Raw genomic sequence first — 26,534 nt, 5'->3', positions numbered from 1 at the left:
TTGTGTGCTTTATATGTTTTTCAGAAAATATCTTAGAAATGATTTTGAGTCGAAAACCTCTAGATGGTACCAACTATGAATAAGTGAAAAGCAAATTTTTTGATATTGTTCTAAAACATGGAAGCTAAAATTTGTTCTGACAATGCGAGGGCCATAGCAACCTGCAGAGGATGCGTCTTAGGAAACTAAGATGCATTTCTCAGATTGGGAAAGGGCAGATATGGTAGTTCGCTGCTATATTATTGTCAGTCTTTCCAAATACTTGCAGAAACAAGTGTACATGATTAAGAGTGGAGTAGAAATGCTTCAGACTCTTAATGACATGTTTGCTGCGTCTAGCAGCTCTGCTAGACAGAATGCAGTCGGTGCAGGTTTTGCTAAGAGTCTTGTTAAATCCAAAGGGAAACCCAAGGGTGGTAACAAGCACAAAATGACTTGGCTATCAGTTGTCAAACCAGTTGCTATGAAGAAGCCGCAAGGCAAGTTCTTCAAGTGCAGACTAAAGGGACACTGAAAGAAAAATTGCCCAGAGGTGATGAAAAGAACCAGACATGGGCATATCAAGGCCTGATCAGTGAATGAATTATTGATTCAGGAATCACTGATTATGTTTGTTACTCTTTGTAGTAGTTCAAATATGGCATACCTGTCAGCAATGGACATACATATTTTAAGCTTGAAAATGGAAACTTGTGTCTGCATTTGCAGTAGGACAAGTTATTTATACGACTATGGTTTTGAGTGATTGTTTATTTGTTCCGGATTTCAAGAGGAATTCAATTTTTGTTAGTTGTTTTGGTTAAAACATGGTTTGACAATGCAATTGATTCCTCAGTTACATTTTGAAGTTCATCTTCGTCTTGTTTTGTTCTGGTACATTGTTTAAATAGTCTTTATTACCTATGTCCTATACCCTTTTTAAATTTGTTATGTTGAATGGAAAGGATGATGAACAAGAACTTTCACCAAAGAAATAAAAGTTTCAAATGAAACATAACTTTGGCCTTTGTGATTGAGTCATATTATCTCAAGTAGGAAACATATTTTAGTTAAAAGAGGGACTGAAAGTTCAATAATCTTTTAACTAACAGCTACATGTTAGTTCTATTTGGAAGGTAAAGTGGCCAAGCAATCCTACAAGGGCCAAAAAGGTTTGCGTAACTATTCAACTGGAACTGGTACATACTAAAGTATGTGGACCACTTAGCGTTCAGACCATAAGAGGTGATGAGTACTTCATTATATGAATGTTTACTCTGGATTGGGACAGATGAACCAAGTGCGCCATAAGTCTAAAGCTTCTGGAAATTTCCAAGAGGTTTAAGTCTGAGGCAGAAAAGCATGTAGGTGTTCAAATCAAAAACACTTTGGTCTGACTAAAGTGTTGGCTACTTGTCTGGTAAGTTCAGGTCTTACCTGATTTAAGAGGGGATAGTTTTTGTAACTGTCAACTCTAAGAACGCATTAGTTGAATGAAGTTGCAGTATGCAAAAATCAAACATTTCTAGACTTGGTGAAGATCATGTTCAGTTATTCATCTTTGTCAATGTTGTTCAAGGAAGATGCCTAAGAGAAGGAAATGTACCTTCTTAACCTGATTCCGTCAAAGTTTATTGTAAAGACACCTAAAGAATTATGGAAAGGGTGCAAGCCCAGATCAAACCATATTCGGATTTAGGGTGCTACGACACACGTCCTACAACAACAGTCAAATGAGATAGAATCTTGTATGGAAGAGTGCATATCTTTTGGCTACCCTAAGAGAACTAGGGATGATTTCTTATTTAGTCTTAAGGACAAGATAATCTAAGTGAGCACTCACATGATTTTCTTAAAGGAGGACTAGATAAGAAATTATAAGCTCTTAAGTTAGGTTATTCTTGATGAGATTTATCTCAGATCAAGAATTTCCAGAATCTCTAGAAGCTTCATCCACTGTTCCCTTGATTGTTCAAGAGGGGATAAATATATCTCTAAGTGAACAAACAAGAGAACCATGATTGGAAATTCAACATGATAATATATAAGTGAAACTAGTAGAAATATTAGTATCACATGTAAAGGAACAATATCAAGGATAAGCGGATCCTCAAGAAATTGAAGATCCATCATTTGACCCACTCTTTGTTTTACTTATAAATACACAAGGTCTAGTGCAGTACATTCATAGTGGGAGAGAACCTTGTTAACTCTCAAGTTGTCTCTTGTTGAGTGATATTGATCCTACTAGTTACGATAATGCACTAGAAGGTGTTGTTGATCAAGTGTTGCTCAAGCTATGAACAATGAGATGAAATACTTGTATTTCAACTCTGTTCGGTCCTAGTAAAGACACCAAGAGGGGTAAAACCCACAAGGTGCATGTGGACATAAAAGGCAAAGAGATGATGGACAGAAAGGTGAAAACCTTCAAAGCTAGCTTGAAGGCATTTTTTGCCAGACGCCATGCTTGAGTCTATCCAGATTCTCTTAGTTGCTATAAGTCTCAATTATAAGATTTCATTTTGAGAGTTGGATGTCAGGATATCTACATACAACAACCAAAAGGGTTTATAGCAAATGAGTAGGAACACACGGTATGCAAGTTGTGAAAGTCTATTTCATAGACTTAAGCGAGCATCCAAGTCTTGAAACATCAGTTTTGATCAGGTTATCAAAATTTTGATTTTGAGAGAACCTTGATGAATGATGTGTATTTGTATGTAAAGGATACAACGGAAGACAGTAGCTTTTCTGGTACTTTATGTAGATGATATGCTCCTTATTAGAAACAATATGGAGGTAATATCAAGCATAAAGAGTTGGCTAAGTTAGTGTTTTGGTATGGAAGTACTGGGGAAGCCAATTATATTCTTGGTATAAAACTCTTATGAGACCGGAAGAATAAGTTGTTGGCATCACCTCAGGCTACTTACATTGACAAAACCCAAAATTCAACATGAGAATTCTAAGAGAAGAATTATAATTCTCAGATGTGGAATTCATCTTCCTAAGGAGTGACCAAAGACTTCTAAGAAGGAATGGCAGGAATGCTTGCTGGGCCTTTTAAGTTCAAAGACAGTTATTTGTCACTCATCAAGTAGAGTTCTTATCTGCTGCTGACGTTCTCTTGGTGAGCAATTCTCAGACTCATATTGCCATTAATCCAAATAGAGTTTTGCTTGTTTTATCCCCTAATTGTATTATCAGATTGTGTCATCTTCTTAGGTCATGAAAGATGGGAAAATTACTCAATGTGGAAAGTAAAATGATCTGCTCAATTCAGGAACTGATTTTATGGAACTTGTGGGTGCTCATAGAGAAGCTTTGTCTGCCCTTGATTCATTAGATGGAGGGCCGGTATGAGAAAAGAGTAAATACTCTTTTGGTCCGTAACAAAAAATACTGTCCCTATTTTAGTCCCTTACAAAAATAAATTAGTCAGTTAGTCCCAAATAAATTTAAAGTGGACTCATTTAGTTGAAATCGTGGTCCTTCACAAATTCAAAAAAGATCCATATTAGTCCCTCAAAAGGACTAAAATGGGTCCATTTTGAATTTGTTAGGGATTAATTGACTAAATTATTTTTGTAAAAGGCTAAAGTGAGGACCGTGTTTTTTGTCGGGGACCCAAAAGGGTATTTAGTGCTGAGAAAATAAGTACATCACAACAAGATGTACATGCCTCTATTTCTCATGGTGCTGAAGAAAAAGAAGTAAAGGAAGGTGTGCAAAATGGTGGAGAAGATGAAAAATGTGAGCCAAAAGGCCAGCTTGTCCAAGAAGAAGAGAGAAAGACAAAGTTGGCTTTTCAGTCTATTGGAAATCTATCACAACAGAATATGGAGGAGCTCTTGTACCATTCATATTGCTGGCTGAAATTCTGTTTCAACTTCTTCAAATTTGACGCAACTATTGAGGAAGTATGCTTAGAGTTGTCCATGTAGCTTTGTCCATAGGAAGTTCACTATGTGTTCTTGTCAGAGCAACACTTGTTGTCACTGCTGGTTATAAAACAGCTACTCTACTCTACTTTTATGTTTAATAAGTCAATAGCATGATAATTGACTTTCATTTCATTAAAAATAATTTCAAATAACATTTAAAATTTCATTTTGTTTTCATTAGTTTACAGTGTGATTTACTTTAATTTTTAAAAATAATTATAATGTGATTTATTATAGTGTTAAAAATATATTTTAATAAAATATATTTAAAATTTTACATATGATTAAAAAAATTATAAAAAAAAATCGACAAAAAAAATAGTAATCAAACAAATTTTCTATTTTTTAACTTTAAAAATATGTTTTCAAAACAAAATTAGTAAACAAATTTTTCTTTTTTTAAATTTTAAAACTCTTTTAAAAATAATTTTATCAAACAGATTTATTTCTTCTTTTATTCTGAAAAATAGTTTTTACAAACTATTGTTCAAATCTGTTTTAAGAACAAAAAACCAAAACACAATAAAATAGATTTCTCTTATTTTTTATTAATCATACTAGAAATTTTATATTATTTTAGAAACATTTAATTTTGAAAAAAACAAACTAAAAAATGAGGATAATAGTCTAATTTGAATTGACAATGTATACATTATACATAGGACGAATGTTGCTGATACGAGAACACGATTTATACGAACTAAATATGAAAAGTTTAAGGTATTGGAAGTATTTGAAATGAATATCCAATTGCCCTGTCATCATGTCAACACATCATCAGCATGGAAAATTGTTCTCATCCACAGCAACTTCTGCTGTGTAGGAAGGTGTCCTAAGATTTTTCCAATTTCATCACTTGACGTGAGACAAGGAAAGAAAGGAAATGGATGGAACTTATAAATCCAGCTACCAACGATTATCACATCATGTTTTTTTTACATGAAAGGATCCATTTTCTAGTCACATAGGTAGATGTTAATCCATCTATGCAAAGCCAAAAGCATCAGAACTTAATTAAATCTAATCTAAAATCACATCACAAAACACAGGCACAACAAGAACCTGTTCTACTCTTTAGGATGAACAACTGCGTGAAGGAAAATAAATAACAAAAAAGAGATAATTTCCGTCATTTGTTTCACTGACATAACTTGCCCTTAGTGAACAAAGAGAAAAAGTATAGCACCTGGTAGATTCAGTAGCAAAATGGTAGGTTTACAATCACGCAATTATCTCAGATCAAGTGTTGGATTATATACTTTGCTTCATCCCAATCTACCAAAGCTATAATACTTCAAAGATACATTTAATACTCGTGTCATAAGTTCAAAGCAGAAATCAAAATACTATTACAAACAAAGAAAATTGAATCTTTTGCAAAATAACAACTTAAACCATATGACTTCAAAACACCATTAGCAATAATCTAAACATTTGGATATTAAATCATCAATCCTCAAATTCGAAATTTTTGCCAAACAAAGTGAAAAACAGAATATGCAAGCAAATACCACATTGAGATCCGAAGCCATTTTAACTTCTACTAAGAATAAAAAACACAAATATGAAATCATACACAGTTGACATGCAACAACAATTTATAAATGCGAGATCTACAGGACATAACTCAGTCCCTTAGATGTTCATTAATGATTGCGATCATGCCCGCAAATCATTACAGGTCTGTTGGGCTCATCACAGTTAAATATGACGCACACCCATTTCATCAATCAACAAAAAAACACAAACCCAGAAATCAAAATCGAATCTTTCGGAAGAAATTTAGTTGCTCCAGTGTTTTCCCAAAACATCAGGAAAAAAGGGGGTTTCGGGAGGCATAAAAAAAAGAACAACACAAACGATATAGCTTCAAGGGAACGAGTCGAATGGGAATCGAAAATCCACAATGACCAGATAATGAAGCTTTCACTATAATTGAAATAAAACATAGCATAAACGAAACATTTTGAAGACAATAGAAAACAGCGACAAACAGAGAGGTTTGTAAACAAAAACCCTAATTTCAGCTGCAAACATTATAGAGGTAATTTAAAATTTATAGACAACCCAAGTGACCGAGTCTATGTTAAGCCCAACCCAATTTCACCCTTTTGAATTCTTAATAATCAATCTGCCGATTTTGTGGCCCAATTGTAAATCTCTAATTCAAATATAAAAAGAAAATGGAAATATCAATTTGATGCTCAAAATATAAGGGACATCAATTTAACAATTTTGGGTAACCATCAATAACTTATCAAACAGTTTAACTGTTCCATTTTTCTTATGTTGCTGCAAAAAAATTATCTGTAGCAACCCATGTTAATTATGTATTACGAGTAATACATAGTTATTAGGGATGAAACTAGGTCGAGCTGGTCTACAGGGGCCTACGGCTCGGTCTACGTCAGACCAGACCTGACCTAGTATATTTCGTAAGATAGGCTGAGCTTGGGTCTTGAAAAAGCTTGTTTAATAAAAAGGCCATTGGCCTACTTTCACAAGGCCTGACATATAAACTTACATGTCGACCTATATTGTACTATTATTTTAAATAAAATAAAATAGAATAAGTATGCCTTGAAGAAAAAATAAAATATATAAATTTAATCAATTGCAATAATTTATAACTTAATTATATTCGATTATATTTTAATAGAAATCTGACTTTATTTCTTATGTAGGAGGAACCAACATCTCTGCATGTTAGATTGTGTATAAGAATATATTAAAAAGTTTTTGGGAGAGGTTATACTTATTACAAACATCATGTGTGTTTGTTGGATTCATGTAGCTATTTTAATTTACATAGTATGCATTTGTTTATTGGATCTGATGAAATATATGTTATTTAGTTTGAGTATTTTGCTTTTGAAAGTGACTTAAATGCATATTATATGAGTTTTATTGTGATTCATGATTCTATTTGGACGTTAAAATTATGATTTTTGGTTTAGCAACAGAATTTGAGTATTTTGTAAAGTTGATTCATGATTCTGCTTGGAAGTTAAAAATTAACAGGCTGACGGGCTAGGTCAGGCCATTTATTTTTTTATAAACGGGTCAAGCCAGGCTATCAGTTAGACTCGTACTAGGCTTGGGTCAGGCCAAATTAAGAAAATTTTATGGAAGCTTGGGCTTTTCGGGATAAAGCTTGGTCCAGCCCAGCCCACTTTCACCCCTAAAAGTTATAATGGTAAAATTATTTTTTCTCTCTCCTCCATGTCAGTCGACAATGTATGAGGAGAGAAAAAAAATTTAATATTATAACTATGTATTATCCGTAATATATAATTATTTTTGATTTCAGAAAAACTTTTCTTTTCCAAATGATTTCCATTAGAGGGTGTTTGGTAGGAAGATTTTTTTGGGATGCATGGAAAAGTGAAAATGGGTATTCCAACATACCATGTTTGGTAGCATTTTTAAAAAAAATTTGCTGGGAGAATTGGATAACTAGGATTTGATTTCATGTGTAATCTTAGACCAAAATTTGAAACAAAAAGACCACACAGAATGTGGTACTGTGACTTAAATGAAAAAGGAGATGTGAATTTTGTGTCAAAAATAGCCTTCAGTACGACAACGGTGCCAGTTTTTGGTCTTCTTGCACTCTTATCAAAGATGGGGTTATATTTGTAATTTCACTCCATTTTTCCATCAATATTTACCAAACATAGACTCAGGAGACTTAAACTAATTTCTCTGGTAATATTTTGGCCTACCTAACAATATTTTTTTAACTTTCTTAGAAAACTCACATTCTTTCCATTTCTCCAATAATTGTAGTTCTTTGGTGAAAATTTTTTTCTCCTATACCAAACGCCCTTTTAGTTTAATACACTATATATTGTCTATGTTGGGCTTGGCAATATTTGACATGTTCTAGTATCTTTCCATTTCTCCAATAATTGTAGTTCTCTGGTGAAAATTTTTTTCTCCTATACCAAACGCCCCTTTAGTTTAATACACTATATATTGTCTATGTTGGGCTTGGCAATATTTGACATGTTCTAGTATTGGTGCTTTCTAAAGTATTTGCCTTGTATTTATTGAGTTTGTTGTGTCTATTGGATTGGGCTTCGTAACATTTATAATTCCTCTTCTGTGGTGGGAAAGTAACAAAAAGAAAGAGTGGGCCTTACAAAACCGTGGACCCAAATTGTTTGTCAAATGGGGCGATTGCATTTCTACCATCTCACACTAGATTAGCTATGTTATTCTTATGACAATTATCTATTATATTTATGTTAGTTACGTATTTGAATATGCTAGTTCTGACGCATAATATTCCAGTGAGACTAAATTCTTTTTTCTGTTAAATTAATTTTCTTTTTTGTTTTGTTTTTTTTTTTGTATTTTTTGAAAATTTTACATAAGTTATAGTTTATTTAAAAACTAGAATAATAATTTTTATATGGTCCCTTTAGGGACTCGACAATATTTCTAATTTGGAGACTCCATGAGGAGGTTTTTAAAGATATAAAAACTCCTTTATAAATTTTTAAACTATATTGATCAATTTAAAAATTCTCTAAGGATATAAAGACTTTTAAATTAATTTAACCTACTTTTTACAAACATACAAATCTTTTATAAAACACAAGTCATTTTGATAAATGTAATTTTATCATTGCAGCAAAGAATTTTTCTTTGGGAGATTCTATGCTACTCGTAAGTAATTTTATTAATACCTTTACGTAACATGATATAAAATAGTAGTTGAGTTATTTGAATAAATGATTAAGTTTATAATTTCTTTTAAATGATTAAATTAACTGGGTAAAGTAATTGATAATTTTTTATTCTCTATATGTAAATTGGTAATTAATTTAAAAAATTAACATTTCTGGTAGAATTCCAAAATGACATTGTTTTGGGATTTTGAGAAAAAAAAAAATACAAGTTATTTTAATAAAATTTAAAATACAAGAAAAAAGTAAAATTTTCAAAAAAAAAAATCTTAAATTTCAAAACGACATTGTTTAGATAATTTTATCTTTAGTTTAATGTAATAATTGGTTAATAAGGTATGCTACCATTCCGGCCACACAAGGAATTAGGGGTGCTCGCGGTCTGGATTGGATCAGTTTTGGAAGCAAAAATCATCCGATCCAATCCCTTCGGTTTGACCATGTAATCATTCATTCGGTTTGGACTTTTTTTCAAGTCCGATCCGATCTTATACAATTTTTTTCGGTTTGGATTGGATCGGTTTTCGGTATTTTGAAAATCCTAAAATTTATTTCATGCAGTAACATCTTTTGTATATATATTGGCTTTGTAAAAAAAAAAATTGAAATACAAAAGAATCAGTAAACGATAATATAGTTTTTTTTTTGGGCAATGAGATATGAAGCTCTACGCAGATGAAATTTTGTTGATGAGATGTAACTAGGTTTTTTCTTGGGTTTAGTTGATGGGTTAATGGGTCTTGGGTTTAGAAATTTTTTATTATGAATGGAGAAAGACCAAAGTAAGTAGAGGAGAATTAATATATTGGATTGATTTTCATTAAGCAATCCAAAAATCGATCTAATCCAATTAAAAGTTACGATTTTTTTTTCGGTTTTTTATTTTTTGGTTTTCTATTTGTTCGGTTATCGGTTTTTCGGTTCGGTCACCGCAGTTTGAATCAGTTTGGATCGATTGATTAACACTCCTACAAAGAACCGGTTGCCAACTAGTTATTACATGTATTTTCTTTGGAATATCCATCCTCAAAACATGGTTTGGATAATGTTAAACGTCTGCGTGTAGATGTAGACTTGGGAAAACGCTCGACCCAAAGAATAGTCAAATGACTCAAAATGTTTTGACCTTATCCTTCAAACGACTAATTAATGAGTCCTTACTGCTATACATCGTTGTAAATTCAAGATCTATCTTATTTAGCCAGAAGTTTATATCATCTCAAATTCTAATATATCTCCTACAATTAGTCACGCGAGTTATTAGATGAAATAACATTAACGATTAAGCTTTAAAGTATAATTAATATTGATATAAGATCATCTACTCCTATTTTGTAGAAGTCATAACGAGCACACTTTGCCACAATTTTATGTTTCAAAAAGTAATAATAATATGCAACATGTGACGTGGAAAAAAATGAGCACTCTTGAACATGGAAAAATGATGTGGACTGTGATTAAGATTCAACATCCCAATTAATTAATTAATTGCTTCATTTTCACCAATCAAGTCACGGGTTTAATACAATACTTATCAAACTTTATCTCCTGCTTATCTAACCCCTAATAATATAATTCGTAAAAAAAAAAAAAAAAAAAAACCAATAATTTCAACGGCAAGAGTTAACTAATCAAATAAAATCAAATCTCACAAATTTGAACTTGAACCAAAACCACACCCTTAATTGGGTTATCTAAACCATAATTGTAACCATGATTATTGACTATTCAATAGTTCAAAGTCGTTGTCCAAATAAAGAGAACAAGTTGAACAACTCTAATCAGAAAAATAATGTTGTGTACCTGCCGGTGCTGTTGAACACGCAACTGCATCGTGTCGCCGCACGCTATTATTTGAGGCTTTTTTTTCAGTTCAGTTTGCGTTTTTGAAGTGACGAGGCCCTGACGCTGATTCTTTTGGAGCTTACCAAACCACTGATAACTATGTTAATTGTTTTATTTTCGTACTAGGCCCCACCGAGCTACGTTATTTGTTTATTTATGCATAAAGGGAGTAAACATGTAAAGATAAAGTGGGGGAAAAAATAAATATAGAAACATGGGTTTCGTTATCAATAGCTTCTTGTTTTTTGGATAAGTTATTATCAATTCCAATGCGCATGCGCCTTCCTCCCCCACATACGTTATACGGTTTTATATATACGTATTTCTAAGTAATTATTGCATTTCCCACATTATGTCATCCACTGACCAAAAATATGAATAAAATAAAACAAACCCATTAATCTAATTGCTGAAATAAAACAAACCCATTAATATAGAAAATATCATATATACCAAATATTAACTCGCCTGTGAAATGCTGAGATGAAGTCCATGCCACACATCTTCTAGAAAATCGAAAAAAGAAAAGAAAAAGAGAGAGATACAAGTGAAGTTGTAACGAGTAATAGTCCAAAATAATGAGTTTTAGATTGATTACTTTATTATATATATATATATATATATATATATATATATATATATATGTGTGTGTGTGTGTGTGTGTGTGTAAGATTTTAAATTAATTTAAAAAAATACATATACTCCATTGTTGGGTTTGGCTCGGGATCTTATATTCCTTAAGAAAAATCACAAACTTGATCTTATTCATATATACTAAGTTTTTTTCTTTTCTATTTCTTTATAATAGTACAAGTTTCGTGGGCGAAATTTTATTTGGGCTATTATATATGTCAAAAATGGAATCTTTTACCCAGTTATGTGTTGAGCTTTCTCTTTCAATGCTAAGCCCAAATCCATTGAGGGGTTTCCTAAAAATCCTAACCCTAGTTCTCACCTCCTCTATATATTCATTAGTTGTGGGTAGAGGCTAGGTTAAGAAAGAAAGTTAAAGAGAAAATTTGAGAGATAATTATTTGATTGTTTGAGCAAAGCTTTATGCTTTGCATTTAAAAGATCTCTAGAGAGAGTTTGAGTGAAACATCTCTAGGGTAGTTTGATTATCACCATTGTTGGAGAGGTTGAGTTAACCACCACATTGGTGTATTTGATTCTTTGTAACCATTATTTTCATAGTGAATTTTTGATCTGGACTAGGTCCCGTGGGTTTTTACTTCTTCATTGAAGAAGGTTTTCCTACGTTAAATCTGGTTGTGTTCTTCTTCTCTCTCTCCTGTTTTGTGATTTTTTTTGTTTTGATATTTTCCTCGACCTGGTGAAGTTCAGGCCGAGGTATTGCCGAGATCCGAGATCAAGATCTTGTTGATTGACTTCCGCACAAAGGCCCCTGAGCCGATCTGAGGGAACCGAGTTCCCAACAGTGGTATCGGAGCCCGAGTTCAACGGGTTCTGAGGGAGACGAGATGGAGACCAGTGGCATAACCAATGATGGAGACATGTTCAAGTTGACCGCAGACAACTTCACTTATTGGAGACCGATGATGGAAGATCATCTCTACTGCAAAGATCTACATGAGCCCATTACCCTTGATGAGAGACCAGCAAGCAAAACTGATAAGGAGTGGGAGATCCTGAGTCGGAAGGCAGTAGCCACGATCAGAAAATATATTGATAAAAGTCTCTTTGAGCACGTGTCCGAGTTCACGAACGCGTATGAGTTGTGAACGAAGCTGGAGTCCATGATTCAGAAGAAGACTCCCAGGAATAAAGCATACATGGTTCGCCGACTTGTGAAGCTTGAATACAAGGACGACATGAGCATGATTGAACACCTCAACACCTATAAAGGTATTGTGAATCAGTTGTCAAAAGCTGAGATGAAAATTGATAATGAGATGCAGGCTTTGCTGCTGTTGAGCTCGCTGCCAGAAAGCTGGGATACTTTGGTGGTGACTTTGAGTAATTCAGCTCCAGAAGGAAAGTTGAAGATGGATGTCGTGACAGATAGCCTCCTGAGCGAAGAAGTCAGGAGAAGAGAACGAGGTGTTTCGAGCACGTCTGAGGCCAACGTTGCTGAAAACAAAGGGAAATCTGACTCCCGCGGTAGAAGCAAAAGTCGGGGTAGAGGTCGTGACAGACGAGAAAAGTCCAGAGGTCGGTCAAACCCGAAATATGAGTTGAAGTGCTTTTACTGTAGAAAGACAGGCCATAAGAAGCCAGACTGCTGGATCCTACAGAATGATGAGAAGAACGGCTCAGTGAAGCCAGATCAGATTATTCCCAAGAAGAGGGAAGACAAGAGCACCACTGCGGTGGCTGCCAACTCGAATGCCGAGATATTCCTCCTTGGTGAGGATAATTATTTGAATTTTGCATATGATGACTGCACCTGGATTGTCGACTCTGGTGCCTCCTTCCACGTTACTCCACACAAAGGTTTTTTCTCCTCTTACCGAGGTGGTGATTTTGGAGTCGTGAAGATGGGAAATCAAGTGACTAGCAAGATTGTTGATGTCAGTGATGTAACTCTGACCACAGATGTCGGATGCTGACTTGTGTTGAAAGATGTAAGGCATGTTCCTGACATGCGTTTGAACCTAATCTCGGTAGGCAAACTTGATGATGCCGGGTTAGTGAACTACTTCGGTAGTGTTAGATGGAAGCTGGCCAAGGGAAACTTGGTCGTGGCCCGAGGTAAGAAGGAAGGCTCCTTGTACGTGATGCAAGGAAAGATCAATGGCGGAGAAGCCAATTCAGTTCAAGATGAACCTAGCTTGGAGCTATGACACAAGCACCTCGGCCACAAGAGCGAGAAAGGGCTACAGATCCTGAACAAGAAAGGATTATTGACCGGGTTGAAAGTCCAAGCGTTGGAGAGTTGCACGCATTGCCTAACTGAAAAGCAGCACCGGGTTTCTTTTGTGAGACCGGATCAACCAAGACGACGCAGGTATATTCTTGACCTCGTCCATACTGATGTCTGCTCCATGTCGGAAAGATCCCTTGGAGGAGCTCAGTACTTTGTTTCATTTATTGATGACCATTCCCGCAAAGTGTGAGTATATTTGTTGAAGTCTAAAGACCAGGTACTCTAATCATTTAAAGAATTCCATGCTATGGTTGAAAGGGAGACTAGCAAGAAATTGAAGGTGGTCCGATCTGATAATGGTGGTGAGTATTGCGGCCCATTTGATGCATACTGCAGAGCGGCCAGGATTCGACTTGAGAAGACGCCTCCCAAGACACCTCAGCTAAATGGACTTGCTGAGAGGATGAATAGAACTATTGAAGAGAAGGTCCGAAGTATGTTATCCAATGCCGGATTGCCGAAATCATTCTGGGGAGAAGTCGTCAAAACAGCTATTGACTTGATCAACCTCTCTCCATCACGGCCACTTGAAGGAGAAATTCCAGAAGAAGTCGGGACAGGTCGGAAAGCGGCCTATAATCAATTGAAAGTGTTTGGATGCCGAGCTTTCATGCATATCCCTAAAGATGAAAGGGCTAAACTTGATGCAAAGACCAAAGAATGCATTTATCTTGGTTTGCCGAAATGTGACTTCAGGTTCCGACTTTGTGATCCAATCAATAAGAAGATAGTGAGAAGCCGAGATGTGATCTTTCATGAAGATGAGAACATTCATGACATCTCAAAGCCCAAAGTTCGAGTTACAGTCAGTCGCGAAGAACCCAATCCTCCTGTCCAAGCTGAAGCAGGGGGAGAAAATCAAGAGAATGAAGGAATTGATGACCAGCAACAAGCTGAAGATGACCAAGACACTGAGGTCCGAGTTGATGATGAGATCCGGGATGAGAATGATGAACCGGGTCCTCAAGCTGAAGAACAGCCGAGATACCCAACTCGAGAAAGAAGACCCTCTACAAGATACTCATCGGATGAATACATCGTGTTTGCTGAAGACGGTGAGCCTCAGAGTTATGATGAGGCTGTGATGAGCTCAGAGAAAGAAGAATGAAAAAAGGCAATGCAAGACGAGATGAAGTCTCTACACGAGAATCAGACTTATGAGCTGACCGTGTTGCCTAAAGGAAGACGAGCTTTGAAAAATAAATGGGTCTACAAGATTAAGAATGAAGAGAACGGGCAAAAGCCGAGATACAAAGCTCGGATTGTAGTGAAAGGCTGCAATCAGAAGAAATGAGTAGATTTTGAGGAGATTTTTTCTCCTGTGTTGAAAATGACCTCGGTCCGAACCGTGTTAGCCATGGCAGCTTCGATGGACCTCGAGGTAGAACAAATGGACGTGAAGACGACATTTCTTCACGGTGATTTAGAAGAAGATATATATATGGAGCAACCTGAAGGATTCCAAGCTCCAGACCAAGAAGACTTGGTATGTCGGTTGAAGAAGAGTCTCTATGGCTTGAAGCAAGCACCTCGGCAGTGGTACAAGAAGTTTGAATCATTCATGACTGATTATAAGTTTGAGAAGACTGATGCCGACCACTGCGTATTTGTGAAGAGGTATGCGGCCGGAGATTTTTTGATCTTGTTGTTATATGTTGACGACATGCTTATTGTAGGGAAAGACAAATCGAGGATAGCCGCCCTGGAAAAGGTGTTGAGCTCGTCCTTCGCAATGAAGGACCTCGGCCCTGCAAAGCAGATTCTCGGAATCAAGATCATCCGAGATAGACAGAAGAAGCTACTGTGGCTGAGTCAAGAGAAATATATTGAGAAGATTCTGAAGAGATTCAGCATGGACAAAGCCAAAAGAGTTAGCACCCCCCCTTGCCGGACACATAAAGCTGAACCAGAAGCAATGTTTGAGATCTGATGAAGACAAAGATGAGATGATGAAGGTCCCGTACCAATCCGCCGTCGGAAGCTTGATGTATGCAATGGTTTGCACTAGACCCGACTTGGCGTATGCTGTTGGAATGGTAAGCCGGTATTTGTCAAACCCCGACAAAGAGCACTAGGAAGCAGTGAAGTGGATCTTCAAGTACCTCCGAGGTACGACCGACTTATGTCTCAGATTTGGAGAAGGCAAAGCCGAGTTGGAAGGCTACTCGGATTCTGATTTAGGGGGAGACGCCGACTCGAGGAAGTCGACTACAGGATATTTGATGAGATTTTCCGGAGGAGCTGTCTCTTGGAAATCAAGACTTCAGAAATGTGTTGCACTATCTACAACAGAGGCTGAGTACATTGCCGCTACTGAGGCAAGCAAAGAGATGCTGTGGATGAAGAATTTCCTCATGGAACTCGGCCATGATCAAGACAAGTACGAGCTGGGTTGTGACAATCAAAGCGCAATCCATCTTGCGAAGAATTCGACCTATCACTCCCGCACTAAGCATATTGATGTGAGGTATCACTGGATCCGGGATGTGGTGGAAGGTGGAGAGCTCGAACTCGTCAAGGTGCACACTGACCAAAATTGGTCCGACATGATGACGAAGCCGGTCCCAGCAAGAAAATTTGAAGACTGCTATGAAGGAGCCAAGTTGATGCTGAAGCCGACGCATTGAAGTCGGAGGGGGAGATTTGTTGGGCTTCCTCTTTCAATGCTAAGCCCAAGCCCATTAAAGGGTTTCCTAAAAACCCTAACCCTAGTTCTCACCTCCTCTATATATTCATTAGTTGTGGGTGGAGGTTAGGTTAAGAAAGAAAATGAGAGAGAAAATTTGAGAGATAATTATTTGATTGTTTGAGCAAAGTTTTATGCTTTGCATTTGAGAGATCTCTAGATAGAGTTTGAGTAAAACATCTCTAGGGTAGTTTGATTATCACAATTGTTGGAGAGGTTGAGTTAACCACCACATTGGTGTATTTGATTCTTTGTAACCATTATTTTCATAGTAAATTTTTGATCTGGACTAGGTCCCGTGGGTTTTTACTTCTTCATTGAAGAAAGTTTTCCCACGTTAAATCTGGTTGCGTTCTTCTTCTCTCTTTCTTGTTTTGTGATTTTTTTGTTTTGATATTTTCGCTGCGCTACCCGACCTGATGAAGTTAAGGCCGAGGTATTGCCGAGATCTGAGATCAAGATCTTGTTAATTGATTTCCGCACAAAAGTCTCTGAGCCGATATGAGGAAACCGAGTTCCCAACACTATGATTGAAAACTTCTTGGCATAACGATAAATTGCAGTCGCTGTTCAATTAGAGTTTTGCAATTTGGATTCCTTTCCATTTTCTAAGATCTAAGGTTAGAGTAATTAAATCCCATTATTGGCTTCCAAGCCAGTGTCATGATTTATTCAAATAACAATGTTTTAGACAAATATAATAGAAAATACCATTGAAATATTATTTACAAACTTTAGCTCTTAGGTAAAATAATTATTTATCATGATATCATAACTAAAATAATTACGGGATTACGAGTTTAATTATCAACCCCCTAATTTCTAATGTCATCAAGTCAGCGTGAGGTAGAAAAAAATATAATATAAAATTATTAAAAATTTATCACTTATAAACTTAAAAGCTTTTAGGTGAGATGTGATTTTTAATACAATGCGATTTTCTTTGTCGCTTTGTACCTTTAACTTGCTAATGAAATCCACTTTCATTTGATGTTTAAGCAGTTGCACAGTTGATTTGCCAACGTTGACATGCAAGTCTCCATATTTGGACTATTATAAGACTCAAAAGCTTGTAAAGTAGAACTAAATTCACTTGAGTATTATCTATTGTGGCACATCACTCCCATCCGTGATTCACAAGCTAAAAATTTATCAAAAAAAGTACAGTTTTAAATTGAATATTATTTTAAAGTGGGTTTATTTTAAAAAATATATATATATCAGAATTTTAATCCACCAGAGTTTAATAATAAATACATTCACAATAACTTTTAAAAAAAAAATTAGTTGGGTTACATAGCAAAAAGTTCCGAAGACAAAAGATAAGCTTAAATAAGTAAGACATAACTTCAGCATCTTTACATGTGGATTCTTCGGATATGCTTATCTTGCCATGCCTGAGTCATAGAGGTCCAGGCAATTATATGTGTCCTTCATTATTTGCTCTGCTATCGGCTGTCTGCTATGTTTTCGTGCCCCATTCCTTTATCCACAGATGAATATGTTTCTCGATCGATCTGTTTTTTCAAGCTTAGCACAAAGAAAGGAACAAGAGAATATGCCCCACAGACAGACTCACAAGGTGTCACTCCCTATCAAAATGTACCACATGTCGTTTCCCTCCGCTTTAGTACAATGAATTGATAAGGCTAGCTACATATAGCATTTGGCTAATTTTACCAATAAAAAATGGGGGGGTGTGGGGGGTAATGATGAGACTCAAAGTATCATAATAATAGTAAAAATAGTAAAGTGATATTAGTTTGAATATCAGAAAAAATTGATGTTGAGTTAATTCCCCATGAATGTCAATTAATGTATATTGTCAAGAGTAAATTGCATTATACCACCATAACGTATTGGTTCTATTGAGGACGTTACACCTAAATTTATCATATCTGATGTAACATTTCCTTTTCTTTTTTTATCACAATTGAAAATTCAATAGTAAATCATTATGCATTGTTAGAGAATATCTCAACATGCATGAATAAGAATACTCTTGTTTTTTTTTTTTTATACATCTTTGGTTTAAGTTAATTTCAGTCATTAAAATAATTAACACTCTTCTTGTTGCTAGGTTCTCTACTCCTAATTAACACGGCCTTTGACCAATACCTATTTTTCCCAATTTGCACATATTGAATCTATGCGCGTCCCTCTCATATATAGCACTAACTATGGTATAAAGAAAAGTTTAGTTTCAATTCCCCACGTAACTACATCAAACAATTTTATTGCTTGAGTTCATCTCAACAATTAAGGAACTCAATAGATTATTGCAGTTGCTGGAGCAGTGACTATTTGATGGGTCTTTCTATAAACCCATTTCTCGAGTAATTGAGTGTAGAGCGAGAACCAGCCATAGCATCATGCAACCTAGGCAAAACAGGTTCGGCTCGGCGAACTTCGGTGGGCCAACCCACCTAATCCGTCAAACGAGACGAGACGGGTTGAGTTTTTCAACCCATCTCAAAAGCAGGGCGGGGCGGGCTTATTTTTTGGCGGGTTGACGACGGGCATTGGCAGGCTGAGGCGAGTCAGTGTAAAATAGGCTCAGGCTGGCGGACCAACCCACCAATCCGTCAAACGGGACGGGGCGGGCTCAGTTTTTCAGCCCACTTTCAAAAGCGGAATGAAACGGACTGACTCATTTTTTGGTGAATTAATAACAAGGTGAAACGGGACGAGGCGGGCCGTCCACTTTGCCACCTTTAATGCCAACAAACAATTAAGAGCGAGCATGCATACATACGAATGTCATCCAGCACGTGGGCCCATTATAATTATACACCTGTATCTGAATTTAGAGAAGAGATATGCAGTAACAGAACGAATTTTGTTTTTCTTTTTCTTTTTTAGTAAGTACGAATTTTGGTTTTTAATTAATACATTAATAAAATTGCTAAATACATTAATTAATTTTGGTTTTTAATATATACTTTTATAGGCAAGATTCATTTATAAACTTTTATATAAATTTTTACAAATATAATGTGTACTCCCAAAAGTATATAGTGTAACATGATATATTTTTAAAAATATATAGTGTAGTTTGTAAAAGTTCTTAAATAAAAATTCTGTAAATATAATCATTCTCTACTCTTAAGTTGAAACTTTCTTACAATTTATCTGTAAGTCTGTCTCTCTCTCTCTTTTATAATTAATATGTCTCGTGTAATTAGCATTTGAAGTTATGATATTCAAACTAGCTAAAACATTGCATTAGTTATGACTGCCAACTATTATTGAATTTAATTCCACTCAAAACATTGACTAAGTGATTTCATTTGCTAATTATACATATTTACAAATACATTAATTAATCTTACAATAACCAACATATCTAACTTTTTTTTCTTTCACTTTTTTTTTTTTTTTGGGTAAACTTTTCCTTCACTTTTGATGTAGAGATAAGCTTGACAATGGAGAATGTTTTTGTTCGACCTGAACGTACATCTGACCTGTGCGGAAGCCAAGGTGATAAAGCCGTACATCATTATTCTTTTTGGGTGGGCTTACCAAGGTGAAAAGCACTGGACTTTATCATTTTAGTGGAAAATGGTATACGATTATTTTATAAGAAGAAATTCGGAACTATTTTGAGTCCGGTTAATCACGAAATGATGAATTAATTAAAATATATTAAAAAATTATTAAATGATGGTAATTCAAATTATATAAAGAAGTTAAACAAGTGAGAGTAAGAATATATATTCGATTATTTTTAATACTACTTCTCGAGCTCTAAATTAATTCGTAAAAAAAAATGGAATCACCGATGATAATCTAAAAAAAAAAGAAAAGAAAAAGACCAATGTTTATCCACTTAAAAAGGTTATGATGATAAGAAGCTTGTTTTCGTACAACTTTGTTAATTAAACTGTTTGACGTAAAATAAAAAAATTTAATGTTTCTAAAGTGAATGTAGATAAATTATCTACAATCGTTTGCAAAATGACGTCGTTTTGAGATGAAAATTAAAAAATTATAATGAAAAATATTATTATAGTCCTGAAATAAATTATAATTACAAAAAAACACTTATTTCTGCCTCAAAACGACAACGTTTTGGGCTCAATGTAAATAATTTATCTACATTGACCGTAAAAAAAGCGAACCCAAAATAAAAAATATAAATTTAAACATCATAATATATTTTCCTTTTTTCATATACTATTAAAAAAATGTCAATTAGGGATGGAAAATTTTCGTCACTAATTGAAATATTTCTGTTAAGTAGATTATTAATAAAATTAAGGACGGACAAAAATTTGTTAGTAAATATCTCGTCACTAAGATAGAGATAAAACTACAAATCCATCCAAATTTAAGATAGAAAGTGATCTATCACTGTTAGAAATAAAATTTGAGACAAATCATTTACTTCCATCTCAAAATATGTCCCGAATACAGAGGTATTATTTTTCGTCTCAAATAAGAATGAAAAGTAATTTGTCTATTTTAGGTATAGAACACGAACCCTCGCTAATAACGACAAAATTTGTTCCATATCTATCAATGACGGAAATAGAAACGACAATACAAATTTCGTCTCTAAATCCCTCACTGATAGAGATAAAAAAATTCATCTCTATTGATGAGGGATCTTGTTCCATCCCAAATGAAGATGAGTTATTTTCCATTCCTATTATAGCATCAATGTGGCCTTTAGTGTCAATTGGTGAACCAATTGCAATAAGAGAATCTACAATTGTCTTGATTTAAAGAAGGTACTTCGAAACATCTCCTTCCTTTTTTTTATGTTTTTCAACTGAATTTTCAGTTGCTTACCTTTTGCTCTGTTTGAGAAGCAAAGAATTCCTTAAGTTTGTGCCAAACTTGGAATGAGCTTGTACATTCAACCATTCGAGTATACAAGGTTTCTGACATGGAAGAAAGTAACCATGACAGAAGGAGTTGATCTTGTTGAGCATCAAGATTATCAAGACTTTGTGATTTGGAATTTCGAGCTCCATCACCAGCAGCATTGCTAGCGGTTTCATCACCAGTAACATCACCGGTGGCTTCTTCTTTAGCAGGTATTGCATCTTGCAGTTCTTTTATGATGAATCATATCAGAGTCTTTGATTGTGGCTAATGCATGTTGTTTCCAAGGCAAAAAATTGTCTTCATCTAGTTTAAAGGAAACTGGATCAGAGAATGTATGAACAGATCTTTGCAAGCGGTTGGTCTTCATGGATCAAAGAAGCTCTGATACAATGAAAGATATCAGAGAAATGATGAGAAGAAAATAAAGAATAAGAGAGAAGAATAGAGCTGAGAGCTTTAGAGAATGATGAATTGTATTCAATAAAATTGTATTATATTTGTAAATAGGCTACAACTCAATACATACATTGGACCTTGATAAGTTTACATAATAGAATAACTAGATACAGTTGACACTAAATAACTAATTCTGTTTGAGTTGTAACATAATTAGTTGGGCCTCTATGGCTTTTATCCCCCGCAAGTGAAATGGGTTTGAACTCTAAGACTCGTAGCTTGGACTTGAAATCAAGAAATTGGGTTGTGGTCACTATTTTAGTAAGCTCATCTGCAATTTGGTCCAATGCAGGAACATGGTGAACAGAAACATCTTTGGAAACAACCTTTACACTCACGAATTGGAGATCCAGCTTAAAGAGTTTGGTAAGTGAGTGAAAAATGGGGTTTGCGGTGAGGAGAACAGCAGAGAGATTGTCACAATAGATAGCTGGAGGACGAGGCACAAGATAGCGATATTCAGCCTCAGTACTGGAGCGGCTCACAACATGCTACTTCTTGGTGAACCAGGTGACCAGATTGGACCCAAGGAAAACACAAAAATCACTTGTTGATCGTCGATCATCCAGATCGGAACCCCAATTGGAGTCATAGTAGGAAGCAAAGTGAAAATTCTTTGAGGAGTTGACAACCAAACCATGCAACGCAGTACCACTCAATTAACAGAGTATTCATTTTACTGATTTCCAATAGGTGTCCAAAGGATTATCCATGAACTGACAAGCTTTGTTAACACTAAAGGCTATGTCTGGTCTGTGATGGTGACGTATTAAAGGGCTCCAACGATAGAGCAATATTGAGCTGGATCAGAATGTGGGAAACCATTACGAGACGAGAGTTTGGTGCTTAACACCATGGGAGAGGGCATGGGTTTGCAGTCAACCATTTGAGCTTTCTTTAAGAGATCTGAGATGTATTTGGACTGATTGAGATGGTAGCCGCCAAATTTGGTTTTGTGAGCTTCAATTCCCAAAAAGTAGTGAAGTTGTCCAAAATCCTTGAGTGCAAAAGCATTATTAAGGGAATGAATCAAGGAATTTATAGTTGAGGAGGAAGAGCCAATGATGAGTATATTGTCAACATACACAAGAACAAAGAGTGTAGTCTTTGGAGTTACAGAAATGAAAGGGAGGAGTCACACTTAGTAGTGGTAAATCCAAGACAGTGAATAGTATTACTGATCTTTTCGAACCAAGCTCGTGGTGCCTGCTTGAGGCCATAGAGAGCTTTGGTGAGCTTACACACAAGAGTCTCATCATGAAGCACAAAGCCAAGGGGTTGTTGAATGAAAACCTCTTCTTGAAGATCTCTGTTTAGGAACACATTGTTGACATCAAGCTGGTGAACTAGCCATCATTTGGAGAGAGCAATGGTAAGAATAATGCGAATGGTCACAGGTTTGACAACTGGACTGAAAGTTTCTTGGTAATCAAAGCCCTCTTATTGATGAAAGCCCTTTGCCATAAGTCGAGTTTGATTTTTAAATGGTGTCATCTAGTTTATATTTGGTGTGATATATCCATTTACATCTATTAGGCAACCGGTTGGGAGGAAGAGAAACCAGTTTCCATGTGTTATTTTGAAGAAGGGTTTCATATTCCTCTTGCATAGCTTTAAGCCAGTGCGGTTGGGATAGGGCTTGAGCCAGAGTAATAGGTTTCAGGGATGCTGTAAATGCTTTAGGTTTGAAAATACCATTTTTGGCTCTAGTGACCATAGGATGGTTACTGAGTGGTGAAGGAAGTGGTTCCGTTCTGCAAGTGGAGTCAGGTTGAATTGAGAACCTACAAACAATACTGTAGGGTGGGAGACCTGCAAGTATAGTTAGGGACACTAACAAAAGAATCAGCAGAAGGGGCACTCAATATTGGATTAGTAGGAGGTATTTGAATTATGACAGTGGTTCTGGCGACAAGAGGAGAAGTGAGTGATAGTGAGAGGTGAGTAGGTGAAGTGTGGGATATGGGAATAAGTGGTTCTTTATACGGAAAGACAAATTCATCGAATAGGACATATCTAGCTATTATGACTCGACTAGTTGGACTTACGCATTTGTAACCCTTATTTTGAGAGCTATAACCAATGAAAGTGCATTGAGTTTATCTAAAATGAATCTTGTGTTTGTTGTAAGGCCTTAGATAGGGATAGCAGGCACAACCAAAAGTTTTTAGAAAGTTGTAACCAGGGATCTTTTGAAATAGTACTTCAAATGGAGACTTGTGATTAATGGTAGGTGTAGGTAATTAGTTAATAACAAAGGTAGCAATGAGAAAGGCATCTTCCCATAACTTGGTGGGTAAGTTAGAGGCTGCCAAAAGAGCTAGACCAGTTTCTACTATGTGTATGTGCTTCCTTTCAGGTTTTCCATTTTGTTGATGGGTATAAGGGTGGGTTAGTCGATGAAGAATTCCTTGTTGCTATAGTAGGGATCCTAGCTTAAGGTATTCTTTTCCATTATTAGTTTGAAGAGCTTTCAATTTTATGTTGAGTTGTAATTCTGCCATGGATTTGAAATAGGAAAAATTATCAAAAGTTTGGGATCTGTTTCGAACCAGAATTACTTGCTACAGGTGCAAGACCCCAGATATAATATAGAACAAGGTCTAGGGGATTTGTGTATGTGGTGGTGGTATTTGATAGGTGTAATTGATGTATTTTACCCATACAACAAGCACAACACAACATTGAGTCAGTTTTATTGATGAAGAGTATATTACAATGCGTAAGAACCAATTTTATGGTTTGAAAAAAGGCATTAGCCAATCTGGAGTGCCATAGGTATAAAGTAGAAATGCTAGAAGTGTTATTACATATAACATTTTTACATAAATTTTTGCAGAAATTTAAAGAAACAGAGGTAACAGGACTTGATGTGACTGCAACAATATTTCTTTAAGGCCTTTGTGCACCACCAAATGCATAAAGTTCATTCTTAAGCTTGCCTTGGAGAAAGATCTCCTTAGTAGTCTGAGATTTCACATAACACGCATTAGCATGGAATTCAAAGATAACATCATGTTCTTTAGCAAACTGAGAAACACTTAACAAGTTTTTGGACAAGCCAGGGACATGCGATAAATTTGATAAGGTAAAGGATAGAGGACAAACAGACGAATGTAAAATTGAGTGGCCAATGCTTTTGATTTTCAAGTTAGAGCCATTACCTACTTGAATAGCTTCCTGATCATTCTATTGTATCTTGTTTAGCAGGTTGGCCGTATTTGGTGTGAAATGATTTATTGCTCTTGAATCCAGGTACCAACTAGAGTGTATTGTTGAGAAGTAACCAAAGGAACCAGCATAGGAAACTACATCTCCTTGTTGAAAAGAACCAGCATTACTGGTAGATGCTATATGAGCTTGAAGACTTGCATTATTGTTGTTGCTTTGGCTAAAGGGACTTTGAAAATTCTGATTAAACCTATGGTGACATTCCCAGCCAAGATGACCATATTTTCCACAAACTTGACATTATAGTCTATTTCCAATGAATTTGCCACCTCCTCTCTGAGGTTTATTTTGATTGAACCCTCCTTTATTTCCATAATTTCTACCTCTGTTTTGGTTGAACCTCCTTTACTGTTGCCTGGGAAATTGTTTTGTCTTCTAACTTGCAGTTGTGCCATGTTGGCTTGCATAGTTGTAGCAAGAATCTTCTTGTGCTTTTCAAGTCTTTGTTCTTGGGGTATGAGCAATGCCTTAATTTCTCCTACAGTGTAGGGATATGACCTTGAGATAACTGGTGACAAAGGAATCATAGTCTTTATTTAGACCATCTGGTATAGCATCAATGTGACTTTCAGTGTCAATTGGTGAACCAATTGCAGCAAGAGAATCTACAATTTTCTTGATTTGAAGAAGGTACTTTGAAACATCTCCTTCCGTTTTTGTGTTTTTCAACTGAATTTTCAGTTGCTTACCTTTTGCTTTTATTTGAGAAGGAAAAAATTCCTCAAGTTTGTGCCAAACTTGGAATGAGCTTGTACATCCCATCATTCAAGTATACAAGATTTCTGACATGGAAGAGAGTAACCATGATAGAAGAAGTTGATCTTGTTGAGCATCAAGATTATCAAGACTTTGTGATATGGAATTTCGAGCTTCAACACCAGCAGCATTGCTAGTGGTTTCATCACTAGTAACATCACCGGTGGCGCTTCTTCTTGAGCAAGTACTTCATATTGCAATTCTTTTGTGATGAATCTTATCATATTGTAGCCTTTGGTTGTTGCTAATGCTTGTTCTTTCCAGGGCAAAAAATTGCCTTCATCCACTTTAAAGGAAACTGGATTGGAGAATGTATGAACAGAGCTTTATGAGCGGTTGGTCTCCATAGATCAAAGAAGCTCAGATACCATGAAAGATATCAGAGAAATGATGAAAAGAAAATAAAGAACGAGAGAGAAGAATAGAGTTAAGAGTTTTAGATAATGATGAATTGTATTCAATAAAATTGTATTACATTTGTAAATAGGCTACAACTCAATATATACACTGGACCTTGATAATTTTACATAAATAACAAAAGAACTAGGTACAGTTGATACTAAATAACTAATTTTGTTTGAGCTGTAACAGAATCAGTTGGGCCTCTATGGCCTTCAGTGCCTATTAGTAAATGATTGATTTTCCGTCTCTAAATTTGTCAATAATGGAGACAAAAATATTGTCGTCTCTAATTTCCCTATTTATGAGGGATTGTTATTGCATCTCCTCATCTATCCCTATTAGGAGCTTATTTTCTGTGATCCTAAAGTACATACTCCTTGCCCACAAATGAGAAAATGTGTGATGAGTGAAAATAAATATAAAGGCAATGATTGTATAAAAATGTTACTTTTACTATATTTGGTTAAAAGAATACTAATGTGGTCGTCAAGCACCGAAAATATTTTCCCTATTAGAAATAGATTTAATTTTTTTTGAGTCTCTAAATTTCATCCCTAATCCATATTTTTTAAGTAGTGATAACAAGCTGGTCTCTTATGATAAAGGATTTTTACAATACATGGTAAATAATTCTTTCAACTTTAATTAAACAAGCTTCTCAACAAACACATTCGATGAAAAGTAGATCATATGTTGATTAAACAATTGTGCATCACAGCATAAATAAATAAAAATCATCCATTCAGCCATAGAAACATGATCATGTAAGTTAAAAAAAAAATAGCAACTACACTGCATTATCTATATATTATCTCTAA

General features: G+C 35.4%; 3 non-coding genes across 3 annotated transcripts; all 3 read right to left on the bottom strand.

The window, feature by feature from the left end:
• Positions 1-4,696: 4,696 nt before the first annotated feature.
• On the bottom strand, positions 4,697-4,790 carry LOC133306233 (small nucleolar RNA snoR31/Z110/Z27). The gene has a single exon (XR_009750864.1). It is a non-coding gene; the product is annotated as a small nucleolar RNA snoR31/Z110/Z27 (small nucleolar RNA).
• A 325-nt stretch (positions 4,791-5,115) lies between these two features.
• On the bottom strand, positions 5,116-5,204 carry LOC133306230 (small nucleolar RNA snoR31). Its single transcript, XR_009750861.1, has one exon. It is a non-coding gene; the product is annotated as a small nucleolar RNA snoR31 (small nucleolar RNA).
• Positions 5,205-5,547: 343 nt separating this feature from the next.
• Positions 5,548-5,632, bottom strand: LOC133306228 (small nucleolar RNA SNORD25). Its single transcript, XR_009750859.1, has one exon. It is a non-coding gene; the product is annotated as a small nucleolar RNA SNORD25 (small nucleolar RNA).
• Between the last annotated feature and the right edge of the window lie 20,902 nt (positions 5,633-26,534).

The sequence above is a fragment of the Gastrolobium bilobum genome, unplaced genomic scaffold (assembly GCF_033153095.1).
Source record: "Gastrolobium bilobum isolate Gb01-03AN ecotype WA unplaced genomic scaffold, APGP_CSIRO_Gbil_v1 utg4894, whole genome shotgun sequence".
NCBI lineage: Eukaryota > Viridiplantae > Streptophyta > Magnoliopsida > Fabales > Fabaceae > Gastrolobium > Gastrolobium bilobum.
Note: the sequence above shows the minus strand (reverse complement) of the source record. Positions and strands in the feature narration are given on the sequence as shown.